The sequence below is a fragment of the Apium graveolens genome, chromosome 2, assembly GCF_009905375.1.
Source record: "Apium graveolens cultivar Ventura chromosome 2, ASM990537v1, whole genome shotgun sequence".
NCBI lineage: Eukaryota > Viridiplantae > Streptophyta > Magnoliopsida > Apiales > Apiaceae > Apium > Apium graveolens.
In genome coordinates, this window is record NC_133648.1 from 175,496,357 (window position 1) to 175,508,541 (window position 12,185).

At 34.6% G+C, this 12,185-nt stretch overlaps 1 protein-coding gene across 1 annotated transcript in view; it reads left to right on the forward strand.

The window, feature by feature from the left end:
• LOC141695520 (uncharacterized) overlaps positions 1 to 12,185 on the forward strand; it is a 142,496-nt gene that overhangs the window by 3,178 nt on the left and 127,133 nt on the right. The window lies entirely within an intron of this gene.

Genomic DNA, 12,185 nt, shown 5'->3' on the forward strand with positions numbered 1-12,185 from the left:
TCGAACTCGACTCAACTCGAACTTGTTATTGAGTTCAAATTTGAATATTTTTTTTAGTTGGTGCAAAACAAAGAGAATCATTTCTTGTAATGTTTTCTCTCTCTGTAAGCCAAACTCAAGAAACTGTTTTTGAGAAGAAGCTAAGAAAAACACCATCGTTTTTTTTGGAACTGTAGCAATGATTTCTTTATATCATATATAAAGTAAATTGACCCAAATCTCTCAGTATTTTACATGCTTTATTTTCTTATACTTTTGATATTTGAGAAACCAAGTTTTAAGTTTCAAAATAGTTTGAAAAGTTTTTGAACTAGTCATTCATCCCCTACCTAGTTTTGAGATCCTTGTTTTCTAACAAGTGCTATCAGAGCAGGCTGTAAACACATATACAGTCAAGGTTCTATTCAAACAATGAGTTGTCAAAACTGAGTAGTATTAAGATCCCAAAATTTTATAGAGAGCATTGTGATCTATGAAAAAAGAAGATGATGTTGTTCATTATAGTTCTAATCCTCCGTATTTGGACATCCTGATATTTGGTCCATTTGTCCCTCAGACAGAGAATGCTGAGTCCACTCAAGGAACAATAGTCATTCCAGCAAGGTCTGTTTCAAAAGATCCATCATAATACAATGAGACCGAAAATGAGAAAGTGGATTTGGATGGATGTCTCCAGGTTATTAACTGTGATTCTACGGATGATCTGGATATGTATGGCATTATTACTCATCTTGACAGTGCTAAGCTTACGTGGAATCACATAGAAGTTCTATGTGAAGGCACTGAGGAAGTGATAATATTTCATGAAGCAGATTTTTGTCTCACCGTATGAAGCCTTCATGGCAAAGCCTAATGAAGGCATCAATAGAGTGTTTGAGAGATTCAATAGGTTGATAAATGATCAGAAGCTTCATGGCAAAATTTATGAGAAAAAAGAGTTGAACGTGAAGTTCTTGTTAACTCTTCCAAATCATTTGGAGAACAGAATCCCTTCACTCAGAGAAAGATATATATCCAGGATAAGCTATAATGTATTGTGGGGTTTTGAAAACCTATGGGCTGGAGTTGTTTCAAAAGAGATCCATATAGTCCAAGCAAGGTATTATATTTAATAATTTTTGTTCATTGTTGGTAGGGAATCCCATCAAAAGGAAAACATAGCATTCAGGAAAAGCAAAAATTGAAGACATTCACAGGGAAGAGTCGATTCTGAAAATGACAAGGGCTGTGAAGAGGAGAATAGTAATGATGAGTTCTACACCATGGAAAAAATTGAGAAGCTGAACAACAAATTCATGATTTTTCATGGCAACAAAATTCTCCAATTTAAATTTAAGAAGAATCAACTATTCAAAGAAAGAGCCGGTGAAGGTGGAAGTGGATACAAGGGGAACAAGTTGGTAAAGAGGTATGAATACAAGACAGGGAATGTTGACAGGTTAAACATCAGGTGCTTCAACTGCAATGAACTGGGCCATTTTTCCACTGAGTGCAAAAATCGAAAACAAGTTAAGAAGGACAAGGCCTATTCGGAAGTAGAAGCTAAGTTTGGAACACTGCTCTAGGAGCTAAAGACTCAGGCCTATATTTTAGAAGGAATGTGTTGGGATGACACTAATGAGAATATGAGTGTGAATATGGGAACTATGCCTTGATGGCGAAGTCAGAAGATGCTGGTGAATCTTCTAGTCACGTACCAATTCTTATTCTATTGACATGTCTCCTTCTGAATATAAGTTTACTGTTGAGAAACTTAGCGTTGAAATGTTTAACATATATACAAGGCTAACTGCTGCTAATGAAGAGAATGTAAAACTGAATGCTTAGAATGTTAAGTTAGTGAAATTGAATGATGAACTTGGTCTAATATTAGTTCAATTTGAGAGCATTAAATAAGAAGTGGAATATCTGAGGAATAAGCTTGAATGTGCTGAAACGATTGAGAAAGCTCTCAGAGAGCAACTTGATACAAACCAACTCATAACTAAGGCCTATAAGAATTCCACTAATCTTGTTAAAGCTTGTTGTGAAATGACTGTGAATGAGGAAGTTGGCATTTGCTTTGATTATTCTGAAACAAAAAAATAAGGGCGCATCCAACAAAAACAAAGGAATTTCTAATGACAAAGAAGTTCCCATTATTTTATAAAAAGTTGAGAAGCCCATCTTCAATAAATCATAAATTGAGTTTGAGGAAGACTCAGTGATCATCAAACAACAAATGACTTGATGAAGATGAGGCCAAAAAGGATGCAACTTTTGTTTATGAGAAAGAGCCAGAAACCAAAAGTAATGCCAAATAATCTGAGATCATACAAAATATTACAACGAAATTCAAGTCTAATAGGAATGGCAAGATGTGAGTCAACAAAAGTAATGACTATACCTATGTGCAAAATGCTCCTAGAAAGTGTCAAAATTGTGGCTTTAAGAACCATTAGACACATAAGTGTAAAATTCCAGCTACTCCCGACATGAATGCAATGTACTGTAAGTCTGCTCACATAAATGTCAACATGCATGATTCTTTGATAAACATAACTTAATGATATGATATGTGACTGCTATTTCTCAATGCATATCTGTTAGACAAAATCTTGATGCCATGTATTTGAATAACTTACACACAAACACACGAAATAATACAAGGGACTTATCCAATATTGGAAATGCTGGAACTTTATCCAAGTCATAGAAAACTATTTTTGAGACTAACAAAAGGATGAAGTACCCTGTGTTAAAGATTGAGCATGATAAAACCGTCTCTAAGAAATATGGACCCAACAGAGTGTGGGTACCAAAACCAACTTGAATGCTACAACATGTGCATGCTAGAAGGAAAGTAAAGAAAGTGATACAACCATGTTATCATAAAGGAAGAGAAGGAAGATGTCCTATATTTAGATCTTGAAGATGACATCAAAAGTCTAACAGGGGAGATGGCTGTTAGTGTTTGTACCTTAGAGACTACACTATAATGTTTTAGTTTAAGACATTTGAATTATTAATTATGTTCTATCGATTATTCCCTTTATAATTTATTATGTCTTAATTTACTGCGATATAAATGTTAGATAAATGTCCTTGGAATATGATGTGATTCTATATCTCTAAGTACGTGACTTAGAAATGAGATCATGAGAATAATATCAATATTCCTAAAGGTCCCTAGTCGAGTATTATTATTAAGGGGCAATTATAAGGCATTAAGACTGGTGTGTTTGTTGACTCATGATCACATCTCATTGATCATAGGTATAATGATATTAAAGTCAAAAACACAGGCAGATGTAAATGTACATGGTGCTGGACAGACCCAATGTGAGATTCCACATGTCTGTTGTGTCATAAGTAATTCTCACTGTGATAATGATGTAATGATCCTTAGACTTGAAATCATTATATTTTTTATACGAGAATTAATGTACTTTGATTACATTAAAAGTTACCTTTGGTCGGGTAATGATAAAAGTGTATTTCGGGTATATTATGAATCATATGAGAAATATGAATGATCTAGAAATGATTTAACCCTCCTAATTTAAGGAGTGATATTATTGGCCTCTTATGTGAGCTAGACTATGAAATGCGTGGCCACGCTCAAATGTTGATTTGATATGATAGTGTACTCATTGATCAAGGAAACTTGTATAACGACTCGTGTATTTTTATTTTTATTTTATACTTGGAAGTGTAATAAAAATTTAAGTAAATAAATAAAAGGTGTGTATTGATTTTGGCAGCGATTACTGATTGTTATTTAATTATTTATGACTTGTTAATATGTAAAATTGGAATTATGTGATTTATTTGCGAGTTATATGATTTTATTTCACTTGTAAAAGTGATTTTATGATAATTTTAATTCCATAAATATTTGGGTTGTCTTTAAAATTGGTTTTCCAATTTTATAATTTCAATAATTATTTTTAGGACTTTATAAAATTGAGAATTCAATATTTTGTTAATTATTTATGTTTAAATGATATTCTGAGTGTGTTAAATGCTAAAATCCATATTTAATTATGGGAATCTTTAAAAATTATGAAACTTATATTTTATTAAGTTCGTATTATTCTGAGAATTTTAGAATTATTTTGGGAATTATCGGAGTTAGTTTCACCCGTGCGTTGATTCGTGTAATTGATAAAAGCGGGTACAAACTGTATTTCAGAATTATTCTAAAATTTCAAAACCTACGTTTTAATTAAGTTCGGGATACGTATAAAACTTTGAAGTGGTTTCAATAAATTTATGAAGTTGTATTCTCGCGAACCCATTGCGTAAATAATAGCTGCGGGGTGTTATAGACCCTGTTCGGCTCGGTGTGGTGGTTATAAGGGAGTGACACGTATCCTAATTAGAAGATACGTGTCAGCAGCTGGTTTTGGGGGATTAAAAACATCAACTCTCATTTGTCTCTCTCTCTCATTTGTCTCTCTCTCGGGCCTCGGCTGTAACTCTCTTCGTTTCTCTTCGATTCTCTCTCGATTATTTCTGTTCTTCCTTCCTTCTTCCTCCTGATTCTTTGTTCGCCGGTTTCTTTCGGTTTTCCGGTGAGTTTCGGTTGTTTTAACTCCCAACTGTAGCTTCGATTTCTTCTGTTGGATGTATATATATATGCACCTGTGTGTATGTATATGTTTGTGCAGTGTTGCCTTAATTATTACAATGAATTCCGGTTGCCGCCGCGTAAATTCCGACTAGGTGGCCGGAAGTGTGTGTGCGCGTCTGTGTTGTGTGTGTGTGCGTCTGTGTTGTGTGTGGTGTGTGGCGGCTTGGCCGTGTGTGGTGGTCGGGGTTTGGCCGTGTTCTGTGCTTCCATGTTTTGCTTGTTTTGGGCTCTGTTGGGCCTGTTCATTCGAGCCTTGGGTTCTTTGTTGGGCCTGGCAGTTGGATTTGACTGTTGGGCCGAATTTCGTTGCAGTGGGTTGATTATTAAAATTTTAATTTCTATTTTCCTTTTTATGCAGGAATTATTTGATTAAGCATTCATGATATTAATAATTTCGTGCGGGAATTATGATTAATCGGTGAAATGCGCGATGGAAACCCGAAGTAGCGGGTACCCGCGAATTTTACCGCCGTCGGCGATGAGCCTCGGTGAGCCGACGGTGGGCGGTGATGACGATGTTCTGAGTCCTAAATTCTATAAATAAATAAAATAAAATAATTATGTAAAATATGTTTGGATTTGAATAATTAATTTTTATTGGTGTTGGGTTGTACATAATAATATTGTGGATGGTTAAGAATTGTTGACGTCGACTATAATCGATGGGTAGTCTTATAAATAAAGAAGTTGCTGCCAAAATTTTCTAAAAATATATTTGTAATTATACATAATTATGTTTTACGTGATATCCCTATTTATGTTCGAGAAATATAATTGCATGATTATGTGTATAATATTAATACGAGTCGGGTTGTCAGATTTGGGTTATTAAGATTTGAGGATATCAAGCATGTCGGTATAACTAATTAGGGTATTCTGTAATTGTAGATCCCAGTCGAGTTGTTCCAGGATCAAAGTCAGCGTGAAAGCTATTAGGGTTTGTAAAGCGTTGCAAGGCAAGTACCCCTGACCATTCTTTTATGGTTCAGTGTATATGAATAGCTAAATGTTTTATTCTCGTGATGGAACATAAATGTTTTAAGTTACGTATCCCCTGTAGTTATAAAATCATTGTTTTTGAATTTTTTTGGGGAAAAGTAACTTCGGAAGGTACCTGTCTCAAATGGAATGATTTGCGAAACGGATTTTATATGTGTGCTGGCTAAATAAATGATTTTGAAAATGAGATAGGTACAAGTGTTTTTGAAAACTGGATAAAACGGTCAGATATGGGATACATTGGGGCCAGAGTAGGCCTATTGAGGTGGCGTAAGAGGCTAGTTCGGTTGCGCGCATTATAAAACCGATTAGTCCAGCAGGTCAGAGACCTAGCTAGTCTCTGAGTTCCGGAACAGGTAAATGGGATGGCAGTTAGAGCCGTCTGGTGTTGATAGCCTGATCAGCTATCTTCACATATCCGCTATGTATCTGATTGGGATTTGTGAATTTTATGAAAGCATGATTGATTGATACAACGATTTTATAAAATGGTTAGCATGCTAAAATTGGACTCTGGTATTACGCAGCACACTATAATGTTGTTTTCACAAAGCATGCTAATTAGTGATATCCAGTTACTTTGATTATCATTATGAAATATTGATATCATGATTACAGCTCTGTTCCCATTATTGTTACATTACTGTTTTAATCTGTTATTCATATTTGGTAATGCTGAGCGATTATGCTCACCCTTGCAAACTGTTAAGTACATTTCGCAGATGCCTAGAAGATCAGTCAGACCGACCCATGTTCCCGCCCCTTCTAGACCCGGCTCCTCTGAGGTAGTTTGTATTAGGCCATGAGGTCTGAGGAGTTGCTGAATAAAGTTAGTGTGTCGTAGATAGTGAATAAAGAGTTTGTAATAATAAGAATCTGAATTATACTTGAACCTGGATCGGATCTTGGTTTGGGGTCAAGTTAATATATTCTAATAATAATTCTGTTGTTTATATTTTTGAGTAATTGTGTTTAGTGACGTCAACTCCTGACCCCGGGGTTGAGGCCGTCACAGTTGGTATCAGAGCTACAGGTTCAAGTCCCTGATTCAGGTTAGGGATTGTGTCAAGTAGGTTATAACGTGAGTCTTTAAGTGTGAGTCAGCAACTCATATAGAGGAGCAGACCTTTAGAGTCAGTCGAGGGTTCCGACGGCGTTACCCTGACATCTATTAAATGTTTTGATAGAATTGCCTTGACCTGGTTGTGTCTTGCCTGTATATTTATTATGTTGGCAGTGGCCTATTGCGATTTCGAGTTCTCCATCTCGGGCTTCTGATTCGGATAGCTCAGATTCGGAGAAACCCCTTAATGCTGTTGCCGAGGAGACCCCTATGCCTCCTCCCCCAGTTCCTTCTTTTATGCCTCGAGACATCTGTAATATCCCATATTTTCAGATATTATTTTTATAATTATTTGGAATTATTTATGTGATTTTTATGTGAATTTTTGGTGAATTATCTGATAAGTGCAATTGATGTTTGGGTGTTTAGATGTGACATTATTTGAGTATTTGAATTTTTATAGGTCCAGAATAAAATATAGATAATTGTGATATTTTTCTGGTAATTTTTGGACTGTTAGATAATTTTATATTGAGTTATGAATTATTAATTATTTTCTGAATAATTACCAAAATTATTTTATAAAGCCGGGAATCGTCCGACTTCAACCGTTTTTGCGTTTTTACAACCCGAAACTCTTCCGAAAACTCCTTTCTAACCTAATCTGGTAATTCCGGACATTTTCCGTGTTTTAACTTTTTCAATCCGGATTACGGTTTGACCCGTGCGCGGCCCGGCGCAAGATTTTCGATACGATAGTTATTCCGGTAATCAATAAAACCCGTATTCTCGAGAGACGGGATATTTTTACGTTATTTTCGTATATAGTATTTTATAAAAAGCTCGATTTTGATAATTATCCAATTCTGGTATTTAATTGTATCGTTTTTATAGTTACTTAGTGGCTAAGTAACTAATTTAACGATCCAAAACGATCCAGAACGATCCAATATTCCATAAATATAAATAGCCTAAATACTCATTTAATTTCATTTTTTTTTATTAAAAACAAAATAGAAAATCATAGTTTTGGGGGTGAAATTTTAAGCTTGGACTTCGATTGATGATTTTGGGAGATTGAATGAATCGTTTCTGATAATTTTTGAACCCAATCAATCCTCTCATCGAGCTCTTTCTATCCATACCAAAATCATGATTTGAGGTGAGATATTTATAAAAATCGAACTTTGGTGTTCTTGTTCATGAACATGGAATTCGGTTTTGGAATTTGAGTAATTGTTTAACGTTTTTGATTGCTGATTATGTTGGTAGAGATGCTAAGGATCATTTTCATACCCGGTTTGATTGATTTGGTATAGTAATTAGTAAAAACCGAAGTTGTTTATTTTCGTTCTATTCGTTTTTTTCATTTTTGATTTTTCAGAATATCTATTAGATGAATGTTGATTGTGATCTTAGGGATAGGTTGTAGGTAATCAGGGCTTTAATTTCATATATAAATCAATGATTTTGGTTAAGGAATGGTCGAATTCTGTTTATCACCGGAACTCGGCGATTTGGCCGGTGTTCTTCATCGATTTGGATCGGAACTTGTGAGGCAGTGATGGTTTGAATGTTGTGACGTTAGAATCGTGTCTGGAAAACTCCCTGGAATCGATTGAGATCAAAACCCGATCGAAACGGTGGTGTTTTGTGGCCGGATGAGGCTGGCCTGAGGTCCGCCGGCGGTGCCGGATTCTGGAATTTCCAGAATTTCCAGTGGCCGTGTTCTTGGCCTTCCGGTCACCTTCCCCACGAAGACCGCCGTTTGATCTGTTGGAACGAGTAATAAAGCTGTAAAACTGTTTCTGCAGAATTCCTTTTATTAATAATTCCAAAAATCTTATTTTAATTCTAAAATCATTATCTTTATTCTAAAAATTAATTTTAATTTGAATTTAAATCCTAATTATTTAATTAATTAATTTTAAGTGATAATTAATTATTTAATTAATCAATTAATTTAATTATTAATTGGTTAATTCATTTAATTAATTATTAAATAATCTTAATTGATTTAATAATTAGATTTAATTATTTATTTTGATTTAAAATTTTGAAAAATAGTTTCGAGCTTTAAAATATTATTTAAATTATTTTCAAGGCTCGAAAATTATTATAAAATTATTTTAAAGTTAGATTAGGGTATTCGAACCCTATTATTTAATTATAAAATGATTCAGACACCGTTTTAATTCCGAAAAATATTCAAAAATTTATAATAAATCAACCGTTCGTCTGTTTAATACGACACGAACGCGTACAGACTCAGAAAAATATTCCGATTTCAATAAAAATACTTTCGAGACCCAAATTCTTTTGTTTCGAAAGGTCTCTTGTTTTACAAATCATTTTGAGTCGATTTTTGATCGATAAATCATATTTTGACCCGATTTCAGTTGTAAATAAATCGAGTCGACCCTTTCGATGAACCGAGTCATATGTGATATGAATTATGTGATACGTGAGTTATAGGTTATTTGTTATGTGAATTACGTCCGTACATGGGTTAAGAGTCTTGTGTTTGACTGTTTTAATTATTGTGCGGGCTATCGTATGGGTAGACAATAGGGTATTGACGCGTAATTCGTCGAGTGATTATCGATTAGACGATTAAAGATTTTAATTATAGATGCGGATCTCTCGAGCTGGTCGGGACAAGACGTTGGATAAAGAATGAGATGGAATGGTATTGGATATTTGACTTCTAGCAATAGCAGGAGCAGCATATCAGTAAAGTGTTGAACTTAAAGGCGGTGATGTCTTGAGACAGAATGTTCGAATAGATGCGTCATTGCGGGTGTGACTAACTGCTAAAACCCAAAGGCAAGTATCCCTATCATCACTTATTGTTCAAGTGATATTTATTTTAAATCCTATTATGCAAGTATTGCTTTCCCTACTTTCAGTTCAGAATAGATAAATGTTTTACATATCACTGAGTTAAATGTTTATTATGCAAGTACTCTTCTGCTATTCTATGTTCAGAATAGTTAAGTAATTTTACTTATCAAATTAATGGATTTATAAATGTTTTGGATTTTGAGAAAAATGAGTTGGTTTTGCGAGTATTCCTGCCCAAGTAAATGGGAGAATAAAAGTTTATAAGGGTGTCGAGTATTATGACCCCTTTTAATAAAATATTTTTTTAAGATTGGATGGTTGCGTAAGAGGCCGTGGCGGAGGTCCAGCGTGAGCTATGTGTTATACGGGATATAACACCTTGCTAGGCCGATATGTGCCTTGGGTATCCCTTTGTTTAGTTGGATATGCTTCGGCATACCGGTGTTGCTCCGCGGCTGATCACCGGCGGCAACACACCGTCGTTCGAGGATTCCAATCTAAATTATTATATTGTTTTTGATAATCTTACAAGGAATAATTTATTAAGTATTTTATTTTCGGATAAAAGATGAAATATGGTTTTGATTCAGTTTCTTATTTTGAGGATACTTAGTTTGTTGTTAAATATCAAAGATGGTATTAGTACAGATGATTGGTGTTGACTTCAGTATGGAATGTTGTGAGCATCAAAGTTCGTAGTGATATCTAATTTGATATGATAACAAAATAAGTATTAATTTCAAGAGTTCGGTTTTGAGTAAAGTTTACGATTCAATCCATAATCATTGTTTCATGTTAGAATTATTTACGATATTTCCGTAAACACTGTTTTACGAGTTTTATTCTCGTCAAGATTCAAAGTAGTGCTGAAGCGTTTCGCTCACAAATATCAAAATGGTTTTGAATACGATTAAGGAATCAATTCTGGGATTCCTCAACTAAAGTTTTATGATTCAGCAATTATGATTTCTAAATGATCTGCACTGATGCAGATGTTAGTTTTTTTTTTATCAAAATGACCCGATATTTACTATAATGAACTTGCTGAGCATTTCTTTCGCTCATACTTGCCTGTTTTTAAATTTAGCCTCCAGTGAGGATTAGCTTGCGCTGTTTAGCTGCATAATTCGAGGAAGCAAAGAAGAAGCTTTTCGAAGGTGGTTGGTCCAGGGTTTGCGGTCTAGTGTAAGTTTTATTGTGTAAAGTTGTTTATATTATATTATATTATAGTTGTGTATTTTATTTGGGCCTAGTATACTTCATTTCGAAGTTATACTAGTGGGTTTAGTTTTGAGCTGGTATTTATTGAAAAGAGTTTTAAAAGAAAGTGAAAAAAATTATTGATGGAATTTGGAATTCTTGTTTCTAGAACTGTAACCTTAAAAGATCTTGGATTAGTTTGGGGTCATTTATGTTAAATACCTTCCGCTGGCATTTATTTATTGATTAAACAGGCTGATTTAGATTGAGGTTTCATAGTGACGACCAAATCCCTTGACCCCGGATTTGGGGGCGTTACAGGTTGGTATCAGAGCTGAGGTTATAGTAAACTAGAAACGAGAGTGTGTAGGAGTGTGTATAGCTATGTGAGGACGTTTGAGCTCATATCGAGTTCCTGTTAGACTAATGGATATAGTACCATCGAATAAGCTAAGATAGGCGCATTCGTTTGAGATGATTATGCTGAGCTGGATGGAACTCCGGGAAGCTGTAAACTTCTATTGTGGAATCTTCCGAGGCTACTACGATTCAACGACGATGAAGATTATAGATATCCTTGGAACATGAAGAAGCATCTAGAATCAGATGGCGAGTCAACTGGAGAGTTCAAATTGAAGATAAATATTAAGACTTTGGCAATACCTTCTTTTTCTATAAATTCTTTTGACTTCCCTTAACAAGAAATATCAGTTAGAAGACATAATCCCTAACACCAGTTTATTCATTTCGTGCCAGAATTTTGTTCTCTGGACTTCATTTCCTTCAGAAATATCAACTTTGAAATCTTTTCAATTTTATTCATTTGATTTTGGAATCCTTTGATATTCCTTTATTCTAACTGAGATGAACAACCTTAACTATAAGGGACACAAGGTATACCTGTCTGTGTGATAGGAGTTGGATGGGACGCCATCACTTGTGTGTGTTGTGAATACATGAAGGTTAACAACCTTTAGTGGTGTCTTAATTTGGGCACGCAATACCAAGTTCGTTTGATCATATTGATCTCTCAGTTATTCTTTTATTTCAACAATATCTTTCTCAAATTCAGATTTTGGTTCCGTTATGGTATCAAATTCTTTTCTTTTAAAATTCCATGATTTTATCATTCTAAATAATCGAAGGTATGCCAATTAAGTTAAGCTGAGTATCCTGGCCAAGTCAAAGTAAGGAGATCTGATGGAATTATGAAGGACGATAGTGGAGTGTAATGCGATTAAACTATCACTGGCATATAGCGAAGTCAATCTGTTCTTTTATTTCTCTCTCTATCTTTCTTTCTTTTCTTCTCTTTATCTTTCTCTCTATTCTTCTTTCTCGCAATCAGTAAAAGCGATTCTATTGAGAAACTGGTCAAAGGATATGGATAGAACAATAATGCGAAGTGAAGCTCACGTGGTAACTGTGTGGTATAAGGAATTGTAGTGTTATTAGAAATTTTGA